Source organism: Photinus pyralis, unplaced genomic scaffold, assembly GCF_008802855.1.
Source record: "Photinus pyralis isolate 1611_PpyrPB1 unplaced genomic scaffold, Ppyr1.3 Ppyr1.4_LG5, whole genome shotgun sequence".
Lineage (NCBI taxonomy): Eukaryota > Metazoa > Arthropoda > Insecta > Coleoptera > Lampyridae > Photinus > Photinus pyralis.
Window position 1 is genome coordinate 16,800,781 of NW_022170596.1, and position 26,106 is coordinate 16,826,886.

Here is a 26,106-nt window from a genome sequence, read left to right on the forward strand (position 1 = left end):
AGAATGATGATTTTTCTGAAATGAGAGTGTTCAAATTTTGAAGATTGTAGATATTCAGTTTTCTTTAATTACTTTTCGGTTTCCTTAATAACTAGTTCTCATTGATCAAATCGAATCTTAGAATACACACCAACTGGAGTACAATTGGTGAATGGTACCATTCAACTAATTTCATTTGTATAAGCAAATCTTACAAAGAAGATCCAAAAATCTTAATCAGAGACCTAATAATGTGTTTATTATCACTACGTGTGATATACCTGGATAGAAATTCATCCAAAAACAGGTTACATATACGTTTCCCTTTTTCTAAGAGATCAGTTGTCGACGAAATTATAAAACAAATTACAGTCGTTGATTCCCACATACCACCACCAAGAATCGTAGTATCTCAAACACTTACCCATTAATAATTTTCCTTGGTGTAGTTTCTGAAACAAATTCTACATTTAAATTAAACTTACATTAAACGTTTATTTATAAAAAAAAATTCTGCATTAGAAACATCCAACAACGTTTGCACTTGCAATTTGGAGGGCAAAGCAACAATCGCAAATAGCATGAGGTACTATCTATATACCTAGATACAATTATAATATCCCGCACTCTCAAACTTAAAAACGAGGAATTTAAAACCGCTAATACGTCGACTGATTGCGTAAGTTCGAACCAATTGATTCTGTAAGAGGGATCCTAAAAATTATTTTGCTTGTCTTCAAAAAAGTCAATGGAAATGCAAATTATAAGAAAGACAATCAACCTAAGTTTGCCCAGTTAAATAGAACATTCATTTGGTATGCAAAGAAGGGTTTTTAATTAAAATATACACAGTTTCTAAAATCTAAGAATTCGTGTTCTAAAATTTTGCATCAGAGTTTCGGTTTCTTTTATTAATCATTGTAGCGTTTATAGCAAAGATAGCCAAAGTAAATAAGTATGTCAGAAGGTCAGAACCAATTTTGAAAGATGCAGTTGGAGATTTAAAGAATCATGTCGATCAAGAATCAAATTTAGGTGTTATATCAAAAAACGTACCCCAAGCTGAAAGATCAGGAAGCAAAACGGTAAAAAATCACAAAATTTCACTGTCGAACTACACCACATTCCACGCATTTAACGTCCGATTCTCAACTGATTTCCGATTTGGAAGTAAATTTGTTGCAAATAAGCGATAACAATGCAGGTGCAAGGTATGCGTCACGCGCTATCAGCATAGCCGTACGGTCACTTTGAAGATTACGCTAGTTGTTTACGTTAATCAAATTGACGAATTGAACAAAATGATTCTGTGACAGGGATCCTAAAAATTATTTTGCTTGTTTTAAAAAAAGTCAATGGAAACGGCAAATTATGAGAAAGACAATCAACCTTAGTTTGTCCAGGTAAAGAAAGCATTCATTTGGTATTTACAAAGAAGGATTTTTAATTAAAATATATACCTACACAGTTACCAAAATCTAAGGATTCGTGTTCTAAAATTTTGCATCAGAATTTCGTTTTCTTTTATTAATCATTGTAGCGCTTATAGCAAAGATAGCCAATGCAAATAAGTATTTCAGAACAAATTTTGAAAGATACAGTTGAAGATTCAAAGAAACATGTCGATCAAGAATCAAATTTAGTTATAATATCAAAAAACGTACCCCAAGCTGAAAGATCAGGAAGCAAAACGGAGAGAAATCACAAAATGTCACTGTCGAACTACACTACATTCTACGCATTTAACGTCCGATTCACAACTGATTTCCGATTTGGAAGTAAATCTGTTGGAAATAAACGATAACAATGCAGGTGCAAGGTATGCGTCACGCGCTATCAACATAACCGTATGGTCACTTTCAAGATTATCGCTATGTGTTTACGTTAATCAATTTAACAAATTGAAATTTCTTTAAACGCTTTTTTATGGTAAAAAATAATTTCAGTTGGCCTCAAAAAACCTACTCCACTTGATTCGTTACCTACGTATTTAGCTGAAAGTGTAGCTTTATTTTTTAACCCATATTTCCAACCAGCAAGAAAAGAATTACCCCTTCGTAATTGATAAGCTATCCATAGAAACATATTTCGCTATTCTGAATCGATAATTAAATTTGTTTGCGCACTTGAACAATAAATCCTGCCTTTTCCAAAAACACGCTAGATAGTTTGAATCAGTAGAATCAGACCAAAATGGCTACTAAGGGTCATCTGAAAACTATATACAATAAAATTTTGCTTAGTGACCGTTGAAGTATAATTTTCACGAAGAATAATGGACAGTGAGTTCTGAGTACGATTTGATGAATGATCTTTTGAAGTGTTGATAGCAACCCTGGCTCTAGTAAATAATCAATGAAATACTATGGGTTAAATGCTGTGCCTATGTTATTGTAGCACACTGCTCAAATAGAGTTCCTTTTCTGACCTTCCCCGCGATATTTATCAAGAAAATTCGCCACCAAATATCCTTTCCTAAAAGGAAACTCGTTCGTAAGTAAATTCCGCTCGTTTCAAAAGCTGCTCCTTTCCAAAGAACAAGATCGCACTAAAGGAATCTCGTCCCCAGGTGAGCTCGTCTGTTTCTCCCCCAAACATTCGCCCCAAAAATGATTCTCCCTGAAGAAAACTCCCCTGCAAGCTGCAAGTAATTTCGTCCTTGTCGGAATGAAGATGAGTCTTACAGATGTGCAAAGAAAATTCGTTCACAAACATGATTCGCCCCAAAGAATGGTCGCGCGTATTGGCACAAGAAAGTGGCTTGCCTCCAAGAATAATTAGTGTCGAAGGAAAATCATAAGCAAGTTGATAAAGCGAGTTAAACGGAAACGGATGAAGTTTCCCAATACCCGTTAAAGGGATTTTTGTTCACCATCAAAGGACCAATACTATAATTGTAATCAACGAAGTCAATGTCGTCTAAATCGAGGTTTAAATAAAGGCAAAGAAGTGAAATTCCAAAGCATCGGGTTTTTGTACTTTGTGTTTGTTGAATGACCGGATGATTAGGCTTAATTAACTTAAGGTACCTAATTAAAACTTTATTTAAATTTAATTTGCTTAATCGATCGCTTGTTGCGTAGTACATGTGTTATCTGGCCCGGAGTGTCTATATTTCTTTCAGCTTTCATTGATGGATGCCAAATAAATTTGTGTCATCTATAAATTGTTAGTATTGTGTTTAATCGAGCCAAAAATCCGAGCTAAAGAAGTGTGTTCATGTTAAATTTTTCTTTTTTTTTTATCCGGAGTTGCATCAGGTATTAGTTAAACATTTCTCAATTAATTCTTTGGACTTTTGGAGGCGCTTAAGGATGGTAAATTTCTCAAATTAATAGCCACTGATAAAGTAGATGGGCAAACCTCCCTCTGATGACGTCCTACGACTCATAGTAACCCCTGAGATATTTATCAAATAAAATATCTAAACAATTGCTTGCTACTGGACATAACCAGAATCTATATAATTATATAATACAGTAAGACCGAAATGTGTTTATAATCTTATAACTGAAGAACGGCTGGACCGATTTTAGTGATTTTTGGTTTGTTGGATTACTCTTCCCTGGGAATAGGACATAGGATATTAAAACATGTGAAAATTTGACCGAAACATGAGAAAATTCCCGATTATAAATATTAAACTATATATATAAAGCAGTATGACAGAAATGTGTTTGTAATCTTATAACTGAAGAACGGCAGGACCGACTTTAGTGATTTTTGGTGTGTTGGATTACTCTTCCCTGGGAATAGGACATAGGATATTAAAACATGTGAAAAATTGACCGGAAAATGGGATAATTCCCGATTATATATAAAACAGAAAGACGTAAATGTATGTTAATGACGTTCTAACTAAAGAATGGCTATGAAGAAAGGTTTTCTTGTCTCCTTATTATCAAATAACTACTTCTTTGTTGCAAGATGGCACTAAATGAGAAGACGACAATCTATTGTTGATATTGCAAATTCAAAAAACAATCAAACGCGGTTACTGGACGGACAACTATTAGTTTGGGCACTTTACAGGAATCTCTAAAAGGGAAAACCGAAATTATCGCAAAATAATACGAAATAAACACTTGATGTTTAGTATTTAAAATGTAGTTTTGACAATAATGATATTCCCTTGATCGTTGATCGGTTCTGGGTCCAGAACATTTGTATTCAGTTTCATGATTTCGAAATTGAAACCCCCGAGTTTGATACATTCAATAGTTTGTGAACGATCCGGTCACCAAAACTATCGTTATGGAATAAATTTAGAAATTCCCAACAGTTAAAATTTCAATTACCTACTTATAGTAAAATGGTACCTAGCAAATTTTGTTAATATAACATAAATAAAAGATATGGTGCTGTTGCTTTGCACTTGGTCGTTGTTGCGTACATGTTGATATTAATCGAGTACTGAAATAATAGTAAATCGAGTTATCCATTAGCAAAAGTAATTAGAAGCGGTCTACTTACCTTGTCTTAGAAGACTTAACAACTGAAGAAGTCAAACAGCAACTTATATCTGCAACCCTCCCGATACCTCGGGTATTATTTCTATTGTATTTCGTCACCCTTATCTTTAGGCCTTTTCGTTTTGATTTTTACGTTATTCTTACATCATAGTCATCCATATGATTCCGGCATCGCCTATTTTGAAAACTACCCACTACGTATACATTTTAACAAATATGTCGTAATCGTTATTTAATCACTGATTTTGTTGTGAAAATGTGGAAACGCTTTAGCTGTCCAAGAAACGAATTTTTGGAAAAAAGATTTCATTATAAAATAGTTAGTTAGTGCCATTCCGAATGCTTGTCCGCTCTGAACAATTCTTGGCGCGCTGTGGAGAAGAATCAGATTTAATTATCAATTGACTTGTCACTGGCGATGAAACCTGGGTTCGTCATTATGATCCTGATTCGAAACAAGAGTCCAAGCAGTATGTTAAGGGCTCCAGCCCCCCATGAAGTTTATAGTCGCCCCTGCTGCAGGAAAAATAATAGTAACCATTTTTTGTGGTAGTACGGTAACGGGAGAGTATATTGCCTTAGAGACGCGAAAAACTGACGCACGGTATCTTTGTTGCTCTACGGCAATATTTGATTCCATTATTTCATAGATTATTAATAACACCTTGAGTCCCTTGCTCAGAGGGCGATTCTAGATTTCTCCTTTACATCTTCCACAATTTGTTTACTGTTTTCTGTTTTTTTTTTCTGTATTTATATATTTCTATAATTGTCCAGATGATTGGGGTGAGGATCAAACGCTCAAGTTTAAAAATATTATGGCAGAGATAGTAGTAGGAAAAAATTGAAAAATACGCTTTCCTGTTTACCGTAAAGGGAAGCCCAATCTGCATGGTAGCTAGTCGTATTATACAAAATTTGATGAAAGTATAGAACGAAAGTCTCATACAATAAGAAATGAGGTGAAAATAACAATAATTTAAAGAATACGAGTATTTCATAGTAAAATTTTATAACCCGTTACATTGCATCTACGAAAAGCCCGTTGAGTATGGTCAAGATTTATATACCAAGGTTGTCAACTTTACGGTAACGTGCAAATTGTTTTAAATCCATTCATTTATATCATCAAGGACGTATTTGTTTATATGAGGGCAACGACTGATTTATTTTATTATTATACGCCAAAAAATCGGCGTGCAACGTGGAGTTCAACGCACCGAGTGTGGTTTTTGTTCCCTGCCCGACACTGGTCAACGTTTTATGACCAAAACGTTTTCGTCACACACCGTAACAAATTTTAGTACCTGTACAGGTAAGAGAATAATGCAATTGTCAAAAAGTAAGGCAGAAAATCTAGGACCAGACGTGAACAGTAGCGCGTTAGACACATTCTCATGGCTCCAAAAGACCCATGCGTACCTGCAGTATTTATAATGTGGGTAAGTAAAGGTAAAGTAATTAAAATTTACTGTATAATATTGAAATATTTTTGTTACGGTTAGTGAATCTACTTTTACTCGCGTTCTGAATAATTATAACAATTAAATAATTATAAGAGGATCCGATTTCACTTAGACATTGATTCCTAATCCGATAAAAAACACGCACCTTCATACTCGAACCACATGATAATAATAAATTGATAAGCGTACTATGATTATGGAGTGGATAAGTTTTTGGTTGGCCCGATTTGTTAATAGAGCAGAGATGTTCTAATGGAAGATAATTTGAGCGAATCTTCTCGGTCATAATTTCGCTTGGAATTCATGTTGTGGTCCTGTTGGAAATTGTAACCCTACGCGTGGTTTGACCTCGAACTACCAAGAATGTAACGGGTCTGTTGTAATGTAAAATGTTTTTTGCTAAATTATGATAATAGACATTCAAATGTTGCGAACTACGTATATACTTTATATATATGCCAATTAATTTTGTCTATATATTACAACCATATAAACGTTTTGCCAAATATAAACAGAAAATACATATTGCGTAACATTGGGATTTAGGAATATGTATTTAGACGTGATGGTGATGGTAATTACTAATTAGCTTGTGTTTGTCCATTACAAGCCAGAACCTCGCACGATTATGGCGTTGTGCGCTGGTCCACCATACTGTAGAAACCAACAGTTTCCAACGTTTTGATTTTTTGTACTTATTGCAAATCTTTCAACGATGTCTTGTAGAGCTCAAAAATGACTAGGAGCAAGTATTTTTTCTGTATCTGTTCAAATAACATTACGAAAAAATAAAAACCAAATCCGCAAACTTCGATTTTCCTTCGGAAATAATCGGAATTTTCTGACTTTTTAAAGTATGATATTGCGTAATTCTCCCTAGTTTGACCATTGTCGTTATCTTCTACTGTTTCCGAGATCGACATCCTTTTCTTATACACATATTTATTTTTACGTTTAAATTTGCTGTATATAGATTTACTAATAAAAGAATAAATGAATGACTGGTTCTTACATGTAGTGAAAGACTGCAGCATCACCATCACTTCCGATATATTCCATCAGAGGAAGACGGAAATAGTGAACATCCTGAAATGACACCTTCCTTATAACGTTCACGGCGGAAGAGGCGGCTGAGCAGACGCTGCTCACTGTGGGAGACAGTCTTCTACAGCTCTGCCCAGATGCCTCTACATCAGTAGCTACCGTACCAGATGCTGGTCTGGTCATCTCCAGGAGGAGCATCCGATGCAGTTATTGGTTCAGGTACAATATTGTGGTTTGGTCAGAGAACGATTCTGAATACTTTCCTTAGGTGACCTGTCAACACCTTCAAGCCGCCAGCTACAGGGTATTTCTTGTTGGGTATCCATTCATCCATCCATAATTTCGTAAAACCAAGGATGCTGGTCACTGGCGATACTATAAAATGTTACGAAACCTAGTGAATACTGCCATTATAAAAGAGAAACGGGCGTACCTTGAATATCAACTGAAAAATATTTCTCTCAAAACTAATATTTACAAAGAATTAGGAAACCTAGGTCTTGCACATAAAAATAAGGACACTAAATTACCCTCTCATTTTGATAATGTCGATGACATAAATGATTTTTTTATATCTTCGGTGAAAAATAAGTCGAAAGACAACAGTACTTTAGTACATTTTTATAGACCAAACTGTGTCGTGCCAGTAGGAGATAAATTTGAATTTACCATGATTGATGCAAACAGTATTCTTACAATTATTAACTCAATTAAGTCAAATACGGCGGGAATAGATGACATATCTTTAAAAATGTTGAAACTGTGCTGTCCCTCTGCAGTGCTCCCTGTTTTAATACATTTAATAAATTTTTCATTGGAACATTCGGTATTCCCAGATTGTTGGAAAGTTTCCATGGTGCATCCTCTACCTAAAAAAAGTAATCCCGAGAACTTGTCAGATCTGAGACCTATCAGTATACTGCCAGTATTATCAAAAATATACGAAAAAGTGTTGTACCTTCAATTAGAGTCACACCTTGCGAAATTTAACATTTTGCCTTGTTTACAGTCTGGATTCAGAAGTAGTTATAGTTGTGAAACTGCACTATTAAAGGTTACAAATGACATCATTACTGATATGGACAAAAATAAGATTATAGTTTTAATTCTATAGACTTCACGAAAGCCTTTGATACGGTTAATCATAACATTTTAGTCTCCATATTGCATTACATAGGTTTAGGAAAAAATTCTATATTATTACTATCAAGGTATTTACATGGCCGAGCCCAAATAGTTGTCAATAATGAATTAGCCTCTAGTCGCAAATCGATCCACTGTGGGGTTCCTCAAGGTTCAATACTTGGGCCTCTTTTGTTTTCTATTTATACTTCCCAGATCTACTTCAATAAAACACGTAAACTATCACGCCTACGCGGATGACACCCAATTATATTATGGGTTTGAAGAGTGCAACATCGATACCGCTAATGCGATTATTAACACGGATCTAAGCAACTTTATTAAATCTGCCACAGATCACTCTCTGCATATAAATGCGGAGAAAAGTAAAATTCTTTTATTTGGCTCAACACATAATTTATTCAATCGGGAACAGATAATATCTAAGTTAAATATTCAAATCAACAATCAGTCTTTGTCATTTGTTAATAATGTTAAAAACCTTGGTTTAATTATAGACTCTACTTTAAGATTTGAGGAACATATCAAGGTGTGTATACAACGTGCCTACGCGGGATTGGGGTATATTTATGGGATTAAGCACCTTCTAAATTCAAATTCAAAAATTCTATTATGTAATTCTCTGGTTCTTTCGCATTTCAGCCACTGTTCTACAGTGTATGGCCCTTGTCTCACTGACCGTAATTCTAGAAGGATAGAGGTTGTACAAAAATCGTGCCTAAGACTAATCTTTGGTATCAGGAGAAGGCTACCCATTTCACATAAATTATCAGAAATTAAATGGTTAAACATGGAGAAAAGACGCTTACTTCGTGCTTCCGTTCTTTTTCACAAAATCGTAACCTTTAAGTCACCTCCTTATCTTTATAACAAAATAACTTTTCGCACAGATGTACATAACATTAACATTCGCCGTAAAGACCACATAACCATTCCGCAGCATAAAAAAGGAATATTTCAGAGGTCATATTCGTACGCGATTGCTCATGTATATAATACTTTGCCAGCAGATGTAAAATGTTATGTACCAGATAAATTCAAAGTTAGTGTTCGTCGACTCCTGCTAAAAACATCCTAAAAACATAATAAATATGTAAAATATTTCCGTGTTAAAAACAATTAACAGCTTACTTTGTAAACCACATCTTAATTGTCAAATTCTTGAGTTTTAAATGTACTACTCCATTTTTTGTTTCACTTTTTGTATGTATCATGACCTGTCTAGTTAAATACACTAACATAAAATAAATTAAAGGTTGAGTGGAAGAGCAGACACGGATGATATCCCTGTCTGAACTCCGCCATTTAGAAGTATAGAAATTGTCTATTAAAGTCATTTATTATTATTATTATTATTATCGTCGTTTTTTACTCACTCATGGTGGTATGCTTCACATGAGACGGGTCTTAACCAAGTCAAGATTATTATTATTATTATTATTATTCTTTCGGGATGCTCGAAATGGAGTAAAATGATAAGCCTTCTCCATAAAATTTAAATTTATTAAACAAAGGTAGCAAATATTAAAGGCGACATGTTTCGGCAAATGTAAGGTTTTAACAAACTTGAATTAACCTCCGGAAAGTTTGCTCCTTTAGAAGTACCAGTAATTAGCAGGGGTGTCACTAGGTTGTATCCTTGGGGCAGGGGGGCGCATGTTATTCTTCTTAGCAAGGCAAGGGTTATACTTATTTATTTAAAAAATGCGTTGATTCTTTACTATAGTATTTTTTGTACTTATGTGATACAAATTTCTACAAGGGGTGCCCCTCCCCCTCCCCTCACCAGAACCCCCTTTGTGACGCGCCTGTCGATTAGTGTTCAGATTCAGAACAATTCAATTCCGTGGAATTGCACTTTTTTTTTCACAATTCTATTAAGCCCGTTCAGCCAAATTTGGCTATTTCAAGGCTTGTAGCACAGGTATTACTCTTTCGCTGTTTTAAGCACTATGTGTTTATATTCACTATTCGTTATTGTTTATTAATTATTTACTGTTTATCCACTATCTCCATCCGATAAGTAAATATCCTGTGGTAATCTTCGTTTCAGGCGGGTATGTAGGTTTTTTATTCACAGGCTGGGCTTATGCGTAGTTTAGTGTTGTATTGTTTATACAGCGTTTTAATAAAAGCATTTACGAGCGGTATCCCGGTTTCTCGGTGGATTTGCACATTCCTGACGTACCATGGAGCGTTTACGATAATTCTAAGCACTCGGTTTTGAAAAACTTGAATTTTATTCAGTTGCGTGCCGCTTGCATTACCCCATATTGAGCAACCGTATGTGAGGACAGGTCTTATAATTGCCTTGTATATTAGGGTGCCACATTCGATTTTTAGTGGTGAGTTTTTGTTTATCACAGGGTAGAGTTTTAATAACCGCGTGTTGGCCTCGTTTAATTTTTTGTTAATATGATATCCCCATTTGAGGGTTTTGTCCAGATATATGCCCAGGTATTTTACGGCGCTGTTAGCATTGTTCCACTGTATTAGTTGACCGTTCAGTACAATATTGGGTGGGTTAGATACTCGTCTCAATGTGAAGATTTTTGCTTCGGTCTTAACTGAATTTAGTTGTAACCTCCATTTGGAAAACCAGCTGCTAATTACATTAATGCCGTTTTGAAGTTGAATTACTGCTGTGTCTAAACTGTGATTTTGTGTTGCTATAACGGTGTCGTCGGCGAACATACCTACTGAGATGTTATCGGTTTCTGGGATATCGTGAACAAAAATATTAAATAAGATCGGGCCAAGAATCGACCCTTGAGGAACTCCCGCTTCGATTCGCTTAATGTCTGATACTTCTGAGTTGATAACTGTTGAGAAAGTGCGATTAGTCAGAAATGATCGTATTATATGAAGTAGGTAATTTGGAGTATTTATTTTTAGTAGTTTGTAGAGCAATCCTTGCGTCCAGACTCGGTCAAAAGCTTGTTGCACGTCAAGAAACACTGCCACTGTATACATTTTACTTTCGAACCCTCCCTCAATGTATTCCGTGATGCGGCTTAGTTGGTGAATGGTAGAATATTTGCGGCGGAAACCAAATTGGAAGTTTGGGATGATCTTGGTTTCGGAGACATGTTTGAGTAGACGACTCTGTATTGTTTTCTCAAATACTTTTGAGAGTGTTGGCAATAGGCTGATGGGTCGGTATCCATTCACATCGGTGGTCTTCTTGCCGGGTTTGTGGAATAGGAGTATGTGACCGTATTTCCATGTGGAGGGAAAGTATCCGATACGTAGGCATGTATTAAAGATTGCGACAATGTACATTACTGATTTTAATGGCAAGTTTTTAAGTAGAGAATTTGGTATTCTGTCATGTCCTGGTGCCTTCCTGTTGGGTAGTTGGTCTATTATTGTTGTTATTTCAATAGGTTCTATTGGTTGTATTTCGCCTGGATCGGGTGGAAAATTTTGATTGGCTTCATTTTCGATTTCATTAACTGTCGTAGTTGGAATGGAGGTTATTGGGGTTGTAAAGGTTTCAGTTAAGTGTTGTGCGAATGTTTCACATTTTTCTTTATCTGTGTGATATAACTTATTGTTTAGTTTTATAACAGGAATAACATGTGGTTCCTTTAGTATACGTTTAGTGGTGCGCCACATTGTCGGATCCTGCGGTTGCAAGTCATGAATGTGTTTTCTATACTCACTTATTCGATGTTCGTCTAATTCACGTTTTACTTGCCGCATTAGGTTATTTAGCTTTTTCTTTACATGTGGCTCTCTGGTTATTTGCCAAAAAAACGTTATTTTGCGTTATTTAGTATAGGGAAAATAACGTTTCCTCTACCCTGATCCTAAAATAAAAGTGTTTTTTTAGAATCTGCGGAATTAAAAAAAAATTTCCAAGCTTGACCCGCTCGCACCCCTTCTAAAATTAAAAAAAAACTGAATAAGATTTGTAGATTAAAAGAAAATTTGTGAATTTTGGGCCATGTGGACCTAGGTTTTTAGTTCTCCTCTCCGCCGGGTCTCTGCACATGATCTTTAACTTACACAGCAGTTTCGGTCAACAGGCATACAAACGCACCACCAACGATTTAGGCTAAAATCAATTGTTTGTGGTTTTATAATTCTGAACACTTCACATCTGTTGGGTAGATTAATATTAATATCCATACCAATATTTTTTCAGGGTCGACGTCACGAGACAAAGAAAGGTGTTATAAGGATAACTCGGTGGTATAAATTGTGGGTTGCAGTACTCCAATATAGGTAGACAGATCTTCTAATAAAAACTAAAACTAGCCGAGATATATTTGATTATTTTAAACATGCAATGAAAGAGAGGACTGTTTATAAAATTTCTGAAAAAATCGACCCTCCGGCTTTCAGAAACCAGCTGTGATATATTCACGGTATACCTACCCTTATTCAGCATATGTCAACATCAAACCGTAAAGCAATCAAAGTATGAAATACTGCCATAATAAAGGTATTAAAGTTAAACGATTTTTTATACCAACTGCATCCAACGGTACATAGCCTATGCCTTTGTTAATAAAAGGCATCGATCTTTACATAATGAACGGTTAACTGAAGATCCTGTATTTAACAGGATATAGGTCAACCCTTTATGGTAGCGTACTATAATTTACTGTTGTACGTTTTTTTTTCTACTTTATGTTGGATATTACGAAGCCCACCCGACAAAAACGGAGGTAAAACCCCGGTTTTCTTAAGTTATCTTCACCTACACTATTTGCATGAAATTTACGACGGCTTTAATAACAAGTGTTGTCCCAATTCTTTACTTACTCATGCAATTGCGTCATTGGCGCTTAAGAAAACTTTCTTCGTGCATGTAATAGATTTGACAGTTGATGTTCTTGGAAAGTTTCTATTTGTTTATAAATTAACTCAAAAATTGTTTCTGCGACTTGCAAATTAACACAGTTCTACTCACAAAATTGCGAAATAGTGGATTTAGTAAAAAAAAAACGTTATTATACCTACCCAAGTAACAGTATGGTCTCGGATGGCCTTTTCCTTGTCGAGTAGTCAATAATCTTCTCACATAAATAGAAACGAACCTAGAATTAAATAGGTAGCTGATATTCCAAGGGAGGAGATTTACCGGGGCGAGCTTTCAATGTCTTTAATACGGACAAAAATAAAAGAAAAGAGAAATTGCAATTATTGCTAGCTGTGAACAGTTCGCCTTCGAGAAATTGTCCCGGAGTACTGCTCTTGAATGACCCACTGAAAATTGGTAGTTCCCTTGGAAAATTTTCTAAGGGGCGACGTCTCACCTGTTACGAAAAAGTATGTGTAGTTCAGGGCAGGTTTCTTTAATTCCCAAACTTATTAGCTCCGGTCACAAATTATGGCTCGCTCTGAAATATTTTTGCCATCTTCCCGGAGTATTCGATCGCGGAAAATTCTCCCCTAGGAGAACGCATTATCTTGTTTTGGTAAATGTCCTCAAAAAAGTCTCTCATAGACACGGGATCTCTATTTAACTTATGCAATGCAGGTGTCTAGATGGAAATAGTACTGTGCGCTAGAGCGTGGTTGCTTTCCATTTTCTGGAAAGAATTGAACATCACCTTTACCTGGTTTTGCTGTCTGGTACACCTTCAAGGTATAGGCTACCTATTGCAAAAATTCCAGGACTCTGGGACCATTCCCCTAGAAGTAGTTCGAAACGACAGAAGTGGGTCCGGACGAACCGACGGACGAAACGCAAACAATGGCAATTTTTTTTAATTCTTAAAAAATAATAATAATAATGATAATGATGATTGTAGAGAAAATCTCATTGAATTTTCCTTTAGGGTAATCCACACCCCCCATTCCCCCGGTGTTGCGTTCTCACCCAAAACCGCCGGTCTGACCACTGTAAGTCCAGTTCTCGGTAAAATGCCATCGAACATAGAACCGGGGTGGGGGGAGTATGGAAGACCCCCCCCCCCCCAGTATACGAAGACTTTGTTTATATGAGTATACGAATGATCTCATGGTAATAATGATGATTGTAGGGAAAGGGTCATTGAATTTTCCTTTAACTCATATGCACCCAGATCCCTCGGTGATGCATTCTCCCCCAAAACCGTCAACCTATAACACATTCGTTTTCTGAAGAACGCTATGGAATGTAGCAGCTGTAAAAGGAAAATTGACCCTTTCCCTACAGTCATCATTATCACTGATTGATATCATTCGTAGACTCACATAAATTTACAGTCTTGGTGTCCTGGAATACCACCACCATCTAATTGAGCAGGATGCACCAATCAAGACCGCATCCGATCATTGGAATGTCCAACTTGGTAACTCCATGAATTTATTGTTTTAAGTGCTGTAGCGCATTCAAAAAATCTTCGTAGAGCTAGACTTATCACAAGACCGCTCTTTTGTTACCACATAATACAGGAATCGCCCCTGTTCCTGTACTGTATTTTCATTCTGTCTAATTGCACATTATCGCGAACTTTGTCATGGATGGCGCCCAATTTCTGTAACAGGTTTTCCACGGCTACCGGAGTTCTCGGCCAAACAGCACCGAAGCCGGGCTTTGTCCTGCAGTTTCCTGCACCAGGAACCAATGCAGATATTGATCCCAATCACGCTGGTGGTCGGACAGAACTTTTGACAAGTACTTTCCCATTGTCCTATCCATTCGTTCTACCATTCCGCCTGACTGTGGGTGTAAAGCAGTGGTTTCTGGTCGTGCGAATGCTAAATAGTTGACACGGGCTTTGGAATAGCGCCGACTCAAAATTTCGTCCCTGGTCAGGGTGTAGTTCCAGGGGTACTCCAGATCTGTCAAAAAGTTCTTTCACCAGAACGTCTCCCACAGTTGATTTGGTAGAGCATACGCTTCTGTCAATTTGCTGAATTAGTCTATGGTCCCCAAGATGTATTAATTGTTTCCAGGATGTGTCTCCAGGAAGAGGCCTGCGATACAATGGGCTACCTACATTATATTGACTCATTGGTGCTTTTTTCTTCCCTAATAGTCCGTTGCTTGTTCCTTCACAATGTGTTTGTAGTTCACCCAGTAGATCCGTTCCCGCACCGTAACCAGGGTTTTCGTCCTCAGGATATGGTCTTCTAGATAAGACATCGGCATTACGATGGTTTCGTCCTGCGCGATGTTCTGTTACAAAATCGTACTCTTGTAGTCTTTCCAACCACCTGTCAGCTTGGCCTTCTGGTACCTGAAGTACCTAATATATTTGGCATTAGGGATGTGAGGTATCAATTCATCTTGAAAAAGGAGTCTTGGGCCCAAAGTTGTTTGGAAATCCTTCGACTAACTTGGACTTTCTCTCCGCCCGTCTGTGTTTGTCGCTCGTTGCTCTTTATGATTTTTTTAGGGAAATTTTTCGAAGAAAATCCCCCTGATGTGATGGCTTTGAACAAATTTGACCAATCAAGGCAAAGTTTTCAAAGAAGAACTTCTTTCATTCTTTGCAAATTTCGTTACAAAATATCGAATAACCTATAAGGTTACATATAATGATATAACCAAGAGCAAATAACTGTAGGGTTGTTATGATTGCTTTTTACCAATTATGTAGGTACCATGTATATCTACTGAAACAGAGATACGAAGCAAGTGGTTTGGTGATGATTTCTTTGGGCTTGGCATTGATCAAATGATTTTTAATCAAAAAAGTCATCTTCATAGTTTGAATCAATTTTGCCAACTAAGGCAACTTTCTCCAAACTGAACTTTTTGCTAATTTCATTACAAAAACTATGATGATGTATCTACTGCGTTAATGTTGATGATTGAAATAATCCCAAATTTTTCATGAAAAATGCAGCTTTTACTTGCGAGAATTCCCTCCGCCCGTCTGAAGGTTTGATATCTCTGCACTCATACTCAGTTAATAAACCTAAGCTTAATCGAAGCTGATTACTCGAATAAATGGAACAATTCACTTCAAAGAGGTCTCCCGAATTGAAGTTCAAGATTCAATACGTTCGCTAAAAATAGCCATTCGATGCATATTCATGGTTTTTCTTTATTAAATTGTTAAAAACATACGTAAATGTATTTTTATTATACTTAATTGAAATTACCTTATTTACACCTGTATTAGAAACAATGGTATGTGGCCTTTTCCAGGCTAACGCACGAAAAAACTTTTCCCGGTCCCTTTGATTCTTTCCGTGCGCTAAATATAAATACCCAAAATATTACTTTAAAATACAAATTTACAGGGAAGTAAACTAATTTTCAGAAATTCTATATGCGTTGTAATGTTTCATATGTAAGTATTTTACGTTTTAATTCGTAGATGTTTGAATATTTAGATAAACTTCTTTGAGATTTTGTGACATTTTTTGACGTTTCGTCAACCTTATCTGAAATAAACTAATTAAACCAATCGCCTTTGATTTGAGAGTAACCATACCTAACTGTTACAAAATAAAAATGTTAGCGAGTTTGTTGTTTTTTATGTTATCGATTTAAAAGAAGTATAATAAAAAATATCGTTCATTACATGTCCAGAAATGCTTTTTCCGTGCTTGCATGACATTTGTCACGCGCGCACGGAAAAAGCCTGCTTTCCGGACTCGTAATGAAATATACTATTTTATTATACTTAATTGAAATTACCTTATTTACACCTGTATTAGAAATAATGGTATCTGGCCTTTTCCAGGCTAGCGCACGGAAAAACTTTTACATTATTAGCCAGGTAAGTGGGTTTTTCCTGGCGATAGGAGAAGTTGACTGGCGAGCCTGTCATCTCCTAGAGCCAGTAAAAACTTACTTGGCGTATAATGTACAATATTTTATTTGTTACTCATTTATAAACAATAGTAAACGTAAATAATTATTTCTTAAATTGATCTTGAAGAAATAAAATATCATGTAACCATGAAAACGCATTTTCTATCACTGTCACAAAATAAAAATGTTAGCGAGTTTGTTGTTTTTTATGTTATCGATTTAAAAGAAGTATAATAAAAAATATCGTTCATTGCACGTCCAGAAATGCTTTTTTGCACTCCTTCGTTCTAAATCGCGTTTTCCCAATCAAACACGAACGTCGGGAACGTCAATTTTACAATTGACTATCTACTTTCGCGCACTAGTGCCTAAAAATTCAACGAAATTATCTATTTAGTGCGGGTCATAAACTAATAAGTAGTATGATGGAAGAGTAAAAAAGAAAAAATAAATACACTTTACATCATTTCCTGTAGTACACGGGCAAAAATAAGCTTAAACCAGAAGTTTTTAACAATAAATTGACATTTTAAATTTCTAAATTTCTACTTTATCGGCATAGAGGACTTGATTTTTTCAGTAGAATTATAATGTCGCAAAAATCTCGCGAAAAGGATTTGAATTTATATAAATTCGATTTAACTAATCCGTGCAAAAAATAGAATACATTTTACGTGCGTGAACAGTATTTGCTTGATTCGCGCGAGATGCGTCGCTCGTGCGCGTTGCGCACTCGCGCCGCCAAACTTCGCGCTCATCTTCAAAATAACTGCTCCCGCACTAATAATGTAAATAACTATTTCCGTGCTTGCATGACTTCCCGTGTTCGGCTATGCCTCACACGGGAATTTGCCACGCGCGCACGGAAAAAGCCTGCTTTCCGGACTCCTAATGAAATATACTATTGTTGGACGTTCGTGGAATCTACATTTGGTTAAATACCCAATTCGGTTTTCGGAAAAACAAAACCGCTAGTGAATCACTAACCACCTTTGTAAACTACACACTTGAAGGTTTTGAACTTGGGAATCACACAATAATTGCGGTATTTCTTGATTTGACAAGAGCTTTTGATAATGCGTCGTACCATATTCTGTTCCAAAAACTTGAAGAAGTTTTCAAATTCAATGGAATCAGTCTATCCCATATAGACACAGCCGTAGATAGGCTGTAAGGATAAATGGTAGAGTGCCTGAATATTCGGAGAGGTGTCGCTCAAGGGTCTATCTTGGGACCACTCTTGTTCAAACTTTTTTATCAACTCTCTTTAAGATTGGACGATATCCATCATACGCAGACGATAACGTCTCCATCGATGTTTTAAAAGTGGTATATTGCGCCTTAGTACACTCGCATTTGTGGTACTGCAACATTGTTTGGAGAAACTACGCTAATACAGAGAGAGGCTGTTCGAATGGTTGGTAATTTAGATTACAGAGAAGATTTCCGGTGTATTTTGGAATACTAACGGATAACGGTTCCATGCATATACATCTTGAAGTGCGTATCATGCCAGATCCCTTTACTATTGCCGCTCACATGCTGATACAACCATAGTTTTACTATTGCAAAAACCGGAATTAAGGTTTGACAACATCAATTGTCCCACAAAATTTAATTGACCATGTTGAAGATCACGAGTTTAGTATTTGCATTGCAAGTTGAGTGGGAGTATAAAGGCAATTCCTTTGAAGAACGATTTCAACATTTCTTTCCGGGGACTGTCGACGCAATAGTAACCGAAATCTATTTGCATTTGATGTTCATGACCGCAAAATTCTTTTAGTTCGGTCCTTTTTGTTGAGAAAGGTGCATTTTTGAGATTCGACCGAATGCAACTGATGGTCGAGATTATGCCAAAAGGATGCCCTACTTTCAAACCTTCGCAAAGCGTTGTCTCAAACTGGCAAAGATAATATATGCTAAACACTTTGTCTTTGTTAACTATTAAATAACTGTTGCAAAAATAAAGATAGGAAATATGAGGTGAAAGAACGAAGCCGCGTCCTTGCAAGGCCGTAGGACTTCCTAGATTGCAAAACTCCGACACGGCACGTTCACTCAAATACACACAAAGCTTGAACCATACGAATATGTATAACCAGCGAGTGTGGCAAATCTTACGAAATCGGAAACTTCTGTAGTTTTATTACTGTTGCTTAAGTTTACTTGTTAATTAACTTGGACGGTAATGAACAAATAATATTCTTCGATTGAGCGCCATTTACTCACAATACCAAATTGCAAGTTAATCTGCCGCACTCAACTCCCCAGTAAATTGTTTGGGACACAAACTTTGGTAACTTGGTAATTTAATTATTTCAATTTATTAATACTTAATATCAAATTAAATCAACACATTACAATACACTTAATGCAACGATGACGTTACGTTAGGTGTCATCGGTAATTATATCTCAATTTAATACGTTAAAGTAAGCGAATATAGGTAACGGTAATTGGAAAATAATTAGTTTTACAATGATGATTAACTACTCGTAAGTATTGCAAATGGGAAGATGATCAACGATAACATTCCATAAATAGGTTTTGCCTTGCCTTAAGTACTTTCAAAAATTACGTTCCGCCAACAGATTTATGATTGTGATCAAGAACATTAATGGGAATAGAAGCAAAATATCCTACCACTGAATTTATAACTACTATAGTATGCTTCTAGAATCTAGATTAATTTCGTGTGAGGCAAGTCTGAATTAATCCACCGCGGTTGTACCAATGGGTTGCTTCAACTTTTGGTTGCTCCTTGGTGCTATTGCTCAGTCTAAATTATTGAAGCTAGAGCTAAAAACGGAAAATTAAAAATAAAGATAACAAATTTACCGATAGTTCCCATTTCTTTTTCAGTTATTATTCCCCGTTTAGGTATAAAAAAGTTTTTTACTGAAAAGCACAAAAAATTGTAAAGATATGGCTTGTTACCAAAAATCCATGAGTCAACTTTAGCTCAGATCTATAAATCTAGAAAGAACACATAAAACCGTGGATGTTATTATATCAAAAATTCGCCCTCATGTGATTATTTTAAGAAAAAAATATAACTTTCACCTATTTTTCGGTTTTGTTCCATTTTGCAATCCATTTGTGCATTTATTTTCGTTTAACCGCAAGAGTAATCGTCCAAATAATTGTCTACCTCGTAAAAAAAACCTTGATACGATTTCTACAGACTGCATTTGATTACAAACCTTGGGAATGCGTAAATGGGGCTTACACGCGTATTACCCCAAAATAACATAGATAACAATTCAAAATAAATAAAAATGCTCTTCCGAAAAAATAAAGTATACTATGGACTTGTCAATATTTGAACTTATAATAGTCAACATTTGTCGCAAGACAGGTTTTTTAAATTTATTTTTGAACAAGCAGGACTTTTTTCTAGAAAAATGAAGAAAATGGTCCATTATACAGATATAGTGAACCCCTCTCGATTCTCGGAACATACTGTATAGTATAGGAAAATTGTAACGGCTTAGAGAGTCATAGATTTTTCTCCTTTTTTTTTGGTATGTTGAGGTTCATTTGACATTTATCCGTGCAAGTCAAGGACGGCAGAGATACTGCATGTTGTAAGAGCCCTTGAGTTGATCAGCAACGGATATTTTGGACCATTTAGGGTGATGTGAATCATGGATGCATAGGTGGATGGCGCGTTATAGTGGAATGTACAGGAAGTATTTTGTGCCCATTACGGTTTTAAATTTCTATGAAGCCTTCTCTTTCTATTTTGACAGGTTTCTGTGCCGACCTATTCGGAATTTACACATGAAGAACCTTTGGTATGGCAAGGGTACAATTTTGGAGTTCTAATTAATCGAAGGATCCATCTTACAATGGGGTTGATGTGAATAAATGTAGAAGATCAATATCTCCCCATTAGAATTTAATTTCTTATAATTTTTGCCCCAACTATAGATCAATTTGCGAGGGTACCTTTTTCTTTCATTTACGTTGCCATTGTCACATGAGCAATAACATTATACAAGATAGGTAGGTAGTTTAAATTTGGCAAAGTTACGTATTATGATCCTTAACCAAATGCAGTTTTGAAACAAAAAATTCCGACTACTTACGGAGGTATCCGGAAAAAAACAAAATTTTGTAAAATCGTTCTTTTTTTTCTGAAGTTATTAAATAGTTATTTTTCTAATTTTGACATTTAAAGTGACACTTTTTAAAACTCGTTGACGTTGTCAAATGCCTTACTTTTCATAACCAGTTGTGAAAAGTAAAATATTTCGCAACTGGTGATGAAAAGTAAATTTCACCATTAGTTGCAAAAAATACAAGAATAAAATTTGTGATATAAATTTGATTTCAGTTTTCTTACAGTAAACAAAACTTAAATTTAACGTAAATTCCGTCTCAAATGCTTACGGAAACGTGTCATTTAAACTAAACTATTTGTATTCCGGGTAGCATTAATTTGCGTCTTTTCTATCGATGTCTCTCCAAGAATGTTAGTTTCTGTTTATTAATTATGGAATTCTCCACATAGCCTTCAGCGACTGTATTCGACTTCCACCCCCCATGTTGCTTTATTCTCAACAAATCGGCCCAGAAAAGTTAGTTCACTTTTTCGACAAGCTCCAGCGACTCCAACAATTAATGCTATCTGAAATAAAAAGAAAATATTACAGCGATGGTAGAAATAGATGTAACGATGACTGCAAGACAAGAATGGCTTACACCTACCTTGTTCATTAAATGTTGCTCATCGTCAGCTTCTTTCAGAAAATTGGCTTTACTTAAAACTTGCGATTTTTTAGGCTGGTAACCTTCAGAATGACGTTTTAAAAATGCAAGTAAATTTGTGTATTTCTTAATGTCAATGTCAATTCGGTTCTTAACATCGAATATAAAAAATATAATTCCAAATAATGTTGAACTCTTCATTTCCTTCTTTTCTTGGAAATACGCCAGAACGCCAACAACACCTTTTCGTTCAAATGCGTAATCCTTTTTTGTTCACACCATGAACTAAATTTGGTATAGGCTAAATCATATTTGCTTTTCGACTTCTTTGGAATAATTGTAGATAAAGCACATTGAGCCGCTTCCTCAATATCACTCGGTACGTCGCTGTCTGAGTTGGACATTGGAATCTAATAATTATTCTTTTACACGTATTTTCCACTTTTTCGAGAATGGCAATTGTGAAACTTGACACTAAACATAAATTGCTTCCATAGTAACGAAGTGTCAAACACACACACACTCACTTGATGATCTAGAAATAATTATTGGATGGACATTTTTAACTTCATTTAAAAAGGATCATATTCCAAATTAGAAAAAATATTGTGTGAAACACGTTGGGAAATTTCGAAATAAATGACACATTATTATGGCCACTTTTTTCCTTCCACAAGATGCTACTTATAAATTTTAATTTTGACGTTTCATCTCCAGTCAACCAACATCAACTTTGTTTTTTCTATGAAAGTCATTTTTACTTTTTGTGCCATTTGATAGAAAATTTTTTTCGGATTTCAAAAATATAAATATCACTTCTTTTAATCAGAATTAGCGCTATTAATTCGTAAAAACGCAAGAAACTACGTACATACCTCAAGACCCAAGACAACATTTTCTAGGCAAAAAAGATATTTAACAATATTAAAAAAATAGTACTTTGAATGAACGTCCATGGGACGTACAGTATGTACATACACATTGTCCATATCGTTGACATTTAGGCCTACAATGGTCGTTTAATGTACATCTATGTGTTGTGTGGGTAATTACATTATGTAAACCATGTGGTGAGTTAAAATGTCTTTTAGGTTTCGTTTAAGGTTATGTTGTAGTCTCTTCGATCGGAGATGATTGCAGTCTATCAATATAATTATGCAGCACAGTCAGGCGAGGGTTTATGCGATGTTCACAGGTTGCTGGATTTTTTGAGGACATAAGATAATCGTAGTTACGAGTACGACCTATTCTTAGCCTTCGAATTACAATTTTGTCTCTTTTTTTCATTTGTGGTATGGTATACCGTAAAGAGGAAATGCCATTGAAACTTCGGTGCTATGGGTCCCTGGTTCAAATCCAGGTTCAGGTAGGGATATTTGTAAATGTATAGTGGGTTGGGATGGTAGAACAGCCTTGGCTGAAAAACCGCCCACTCAAAAATAAAGGTAAAAACTGTCAATTCATGCATAGAAGCGGGGAGGGGGAGAGCATGTATTGAGGGGGGAATATTATGTGGGTTATCGGGGATATTAATGTTTTTGGTTTTGTTTTGGAAGTGTTGAGCAAAGTTATTGGTAATCAGTAGAGTAGCCTTTCATTTTCTTTATTTTCTACCAAAGTTGGGTTGGTGGAGCCTCTGGGATTATTGAACCAACAAGTTGGTTCCAGGAAGACTTTTTGCTTTCTTTGAGTATTCGTTTAGTTTTTGCGCTGAGTTTCTTTTTTTTTAAGTTGATTAGGTCCGATTGTGATCGAGTTCTACGATATTTGTTTAGCGCCTTTTTGGACTCTTTGACTGCTAATTTGCAGACATCGTTCAACGGTTTTTCTAGAGGGGTTATTGGTGCGTTTTCCTAACATTCCTTAGCTGAGGGGTAAATTCACTTACTGCTACAACATTATTATCTGGGAAGATTAATTGGTCTGTTGCTAAATAATGACCAATTAGTATTGGCTGATTTCCAATTGTTGAAAACATAAGCTGTTTTTGGTTTATCATGTGTAATGAGGATTGATATCGAGAAGGCAATCTATAGTATTCCAGGAGAGGATGTGGAAAGATCTTTGGATCACAAAAACTGAGATCGATTGTTCAAAAAGTTCCTGGTGGCATGTTAAAGTGTGTGTAACTACTATTGTTCAAAAGATTAATACTGCATTATTAATTGAGTTTTCCACGATTTTCCTTTCCCTGAGGAATGCTGTGATCACCACGTGGTACTGTGAGCATTAAAATCTCCTACTAAGATAACAGAAGCAGGGATTTGAGTTATGAGATCAGATGGTTCTGTTTGGGTATTGTTATGATTTGGGGGGATGTAAATGCTACAAATACTAACTTTGAAGGGGCACTTGGCTGTGATTACAACTGCTTCGAAATAAATTCTTTAGCTCTTAAATGTGTTGTTGTAATATAATGACGACCTTTTATAACTCCTGACATTAGGGTTATGTGACTCTTTAAAGTTAGTTTCGTACAAACATACCAAATCTGTGACGAATTCTGAAATTAACTGATGAATGCGTTCCAGGCGAGGGTAGTATCCACTATCCATCAGAATTCCACTGTACAAGATTCAAATAAGATCGTTGCGTAGATTCAGGCAACGATTTTTTAGATTACTGGTACATGTGGGAGTCATTGGCAGCATATTCTTCATCACTTGATTCTATGGAGGAAGCTAAACTAAGGATACTATCAATTTGCTTTGTGAGGCATGTGAATCTATTTTTAATATATCTTTCTTTTAGAAATGGATATGTCAAACGTAAATCATTAACAAACAATTTAAGATCTTTCGTAAATCAAAAGCCGCAGCTAGCAGTTACCGAAAAGTTTTCCAAAAAAACAAACTCTCAACAGGGAGCACAAAGGGATCTTCAGTTTGCGAATAGGATTCCATCGGTACTAGCAGAATACTTGCGATTTCAAAAAATCCTAAAACGCATCAATTATTATTGAATCAATTTACACTAGTGAACGGAAGAGGGACTTCTTTCAGTGGAGTGTTTATTAATCGAGTGGTTGTGCTTTTAGGGATTGCGTATCTGGCTGGATCATCTTCAGTAGCGGCGTTGGCAACCCTTTCCATTTCACGGTTGCCATTTTCCTCTTCAAATTTTATTAATAGGTAGTAGTTGAATTTCTGGTATCTGTGAGGGGCGATTTCAAGTTAGGTGCTAACGTTGACGGGACATACAGCTATTCATAGCTTCAATTAGTGGCATTTCTAAGTGAAAATCATTAGCTCAACATTTTATGAAACACACCACTTTTTTCCCATTGATTGTTGTTGAAAGATCACAAAAAAAAGACTCATCCTCGGGGTTCGATTTCCGAGGAGTCGGGAATTGTTTTTTTAAAGGTATAATATGTGTTAAAGCACACAATCTGTGTTAAAGGTAATACAAACGTGTATATTAGACTTTAATATTAATTTGTAGAAGCTTTTCGTAAGAATTATGTATGTATTGTAGTTGGTTCTCTTTCGATAATTTTCCTTTGATATGCATTTAGCATTTCGTTTGTCTTTGGGATCAAAAGTAGAGTTTTCCACTTTTCTGGAAGTGTAATAATTTGACAATTAAATATTCTATTTGTCGTAAGTCAAAAACACATAAAAATCGCAATATTTGTCGAAAAGGGTTAAATGCGAAGAACTACTTTCGTAGATTTATACATACTCCAATGTTAAGGCATGGCGATAACCAGGTTTTCCAGTATGAGTATTTCACTATAAGGGTTATTTTGAAGCCGCTCAGAAGTCTTTAATCTTTTAGTCAATACTACATTGTGTTTCGAAGATGGACGAATAATAATGCATCAAATTAAGAACGGAATCTTCTTAGACAGCTGTATTTGAAGCTATACGGTACATTAATTCAGGACACAAAAAGATCCTTGTAATAATTGTCATCATCTAAGCTCACCTGTTGCATCACCTGAAATGAGAGGCATTTATGATTATGGTTTTTATTTGCTTTGCATTTCATGTGTTCATTTACACAGTACCTAACAGTAAAACCAGACAGCACAGTACCTACTCTCTCATACGCCGGCTTTTGTATACAAAATAACAATGACACTGACCCATTTTCAGTGCATTTCATCTTATATCGTTTCAGATCTATATGATCGTCGGTGCAAAGGAATGGAGACCTTTGACTTTCAAGAGTAAGTTTTATGATGGATGTTATGTAGAAACCTACACAAGTCATGTACTGTTGATACGTCTAAGTTATATTACGGATTGTACATTTTAAATGTGCATTGTGTATTTGTGGCACATCTTTAACCTACTCTCTTCAATATACGACTTTATAATTTATCTTCCTACGTGTGTCATTGAACGGCGAAGATCAGACGAAAGAAGGCCTAAAAATGAATCCAAAAAAAGGAATGGGGCGCGCGTCCACTGAGATGGTCTCCCCCAGGCGAAAGCGACGTTTTTACACATTTATTATTAGTTCAGCGTACGCGTTTGATCGTTATCAAATAGAAATTGCATTTTAAATAGTCCAAATTGTGGCCCGCGTCGCGTAACCTTAAAATTCGGTTCCGATTCCGATTTTGATAGGA

The 26,106-nt window shown here is 35.8% G+C and overlaps 1 long non-coding RNA gene across 1 annotated transcript in view; it reads right to left on the reverse strand.

Annotated features, from left to right (window-relative positions):
* Positions 1-1,123, reverse strand: part of LOC116171139 — a 49,720-nt gene extending 48,597 nt beyond the window's left edge. Inside the window, exons 1-2 of the long non-coding RNA XR_004145378.1 lie at positions 1,036-1,123; positions 404-431 (exon numbers count right to left, since the gene is read on the reverse strand). This is a non-coding gene — a long non-coding RNA (uncharacterized LOC116171139). The remainder of the gene's footprint in view (positions 1-403; positions 432-1,035) is intronic.
* Between the last annotated feature and the right edge of the window lie 24,983 nt (positions 1,124-26,106).